Source organism: Eschrichtius robustus, chromosome X (assembly GCF_028021215.1).
Source record: "Eschrichtius robustus isolate mEscRob2 chromosome X, mEscRob2.pri, whole genome shotgun sequence".
NCBI lineage: Eukaryota > Metazoa > Chordata > Mammalia > Artiodactyla > Eschrichtiidae > Eschrichtius > Eschrichtius robustus.
Genome location: NC_090845.1, coordinates 79,602,570 through 79,604,707, shown reverse-complemented (window position 1 = coordinate 79,604,707; position 2,138 = coordinate 79,602,570). Strand labels below are relative to the sequence as shown.

Genomic DNA, 2,138 nt, shown 5'->3' with positions numbered 1-2,138 from the left:
ATTTGGATAGAAATTGCAACTATTCTATGAAAATTTGCCCATGGCTTGTATTATGTTGAGCCATATGAAATTGCTATTTATGTAGTTCAAATGATGTTAATTATTGGCAATTTCATATGGTTTAACATATTTAACATTATTACTATAATACCCAGTAAACATTTATTGACAAAGCATGCATCTCCTTTTATTTTAGTAGAGGTTATAGTGTTTCAAAATCATACAACCCTTTAATGTTTGATGGTTGTGGCTATATTATGATGACATAGTCATGTGGAATGAAATATTCAAACAATTTTCTGGATATCTCATCTACTTAACAAATAACAATAACTTTGTGTTTTATCTATTATTTGAAAAATTAGTTATGACTTTAGGAAAAGTTTGACCAAATACTCTTTAGGGTTCTCATTTGTTGTCTAAATAATTTCTGGTCTATATTATGTGTAACACAACTGCCAAGAGTTGTTAACAGTTCTAACTCCAGGCTGTATACGAATCTGTTCCAAAGATTAAGACCTTGGCTTGGAGCCCAAACTAAATAGGAGTTTTAGTTTTAGAGGATCATATTTTGCTCTAATATTTCTTATTTTCTAATCATAATCCTACAAGTCTGTAACTTTTAGAAAGCCACAGGTCTTTACATCATTAATAAAGTGAATTGTTTGGACAAGTTTGTACTTAACATATACTGGTTCTAATATTCTGCTGGTGCTCCACCATCTCTACCATATATGCATGCATAGGGATAAGAATTGGGTAGTATATCCTAATGCATATCAAAGCAACATATTCCTCAAATTACAAAACATAAGGAAGCATTCTTCACTCATCCAAAGCCTATTACTTGCAAAATAAGCACCTCCAGCTTCTGACTCTAAAAAAAAAGTTTTCATACATGTAATTTTATCAGGTTACTGATATGTAATTATTGTAGCCTTTTCTAATAGGATCAGTAGCACTTTATATTTTTCCTAGTAATTACTTCAATGCTTATCATAAAATAATTATGTGATGGCTATCTTCCAAATGTCTGTTCATATTTATAATCTTTATATAAATTGGGAACTGCCTGTATAGAAATTATATATTTATAACTTTTCATGTTAACTAACATAAATAAATGTATTGCTTATTGGAAAGTCACACACACATAATTAAATAAATTAGCCATGAATATGTGCTTATTTAATCTTTTTTATTGTTGTTGTTGTTGTTGTTGTTAGAATCCAACTGGATTTTATTTGACACAGAATACAATATGGATGCAGGAATAGCAAACTGAAAAGACAGAGCAGAAAAAACACGATTCTGACTAATTTATAATTAAGTAACAGGAGGGCAAGTCATTAAATGGCTAATGAAAGAGTTGAGCTTGATGGAAGTATTCTCTTTTTCTAGTGTCCATACTTTTGGTATTCCCACTCTCTATTGTCCAATGGACACACCTGCCATGTTTTGAGCCAGCGGGAGATGCAGTGGAAGTGAAAAGCATGGTTACAGACTCCCCACGCAACGGTGCACTCTTCGGAAGTAGCAGACGCCTGGTTGGCTTGACACTCTATGCAAAGATCCATAATGTGGTTCCGGCAGATGGCACAGTTATCAACCACAGTATCTCAGGCGCAGAGGGCTACCGCATTCCACTTTTTCACTTCAAAGCGCTTCTTGCCCACGCCGCTGTTCGTGCCGCTCGAGGTATCCACATCCATTGCTGCCGCCATTTTGGAAACACACCTGGTTATTTAATCTTGAGTGAATTTTTTTTTGTAAAAAGTTAACTGAAAATATTTTTATTCACAAAAGGCAGTTAGGTTTTAAAATTGTATACTTATAACTAAATAAAATCAAGATGACATTTTTAAATAGAGTTTTAGACACTTTGTTCTTTCATTTGCGCCTTGTATAATAATACAACAGTGCAAATAAACTGCTGTTAATTGTATATCACTTTACTGCCTTCATGAAAACCATTGTTTGAAATGGAAAAATTAAATTACCAGTGGATGCAAAAGAAATGCTATTTTTAGAGGTATCTTAGACTATACAGTAATATCCACATGCTTCTAAAACAGTTATCTTTAAGTAACATTATTGTCAAACAAATCTTTAAGAATTGTTTCCACATTTCATCATCA

General features: G+C 32.6%; 1 pseudogene; it reads right to left on the bottom strand.

Annotated features, from left to right (window-relative positions):
- Positions 1-1,382: 1,382 nt before the first annotated feature.
- On the bottom strand, positions 1,383-1,730 carry LOC137757053 (E3 ubiquitin-protein ligase RBX1 pseudogene; annotated as a pseudogene).
- Positions 1,731-2,138: the final 408 nt, after the last annotated feature.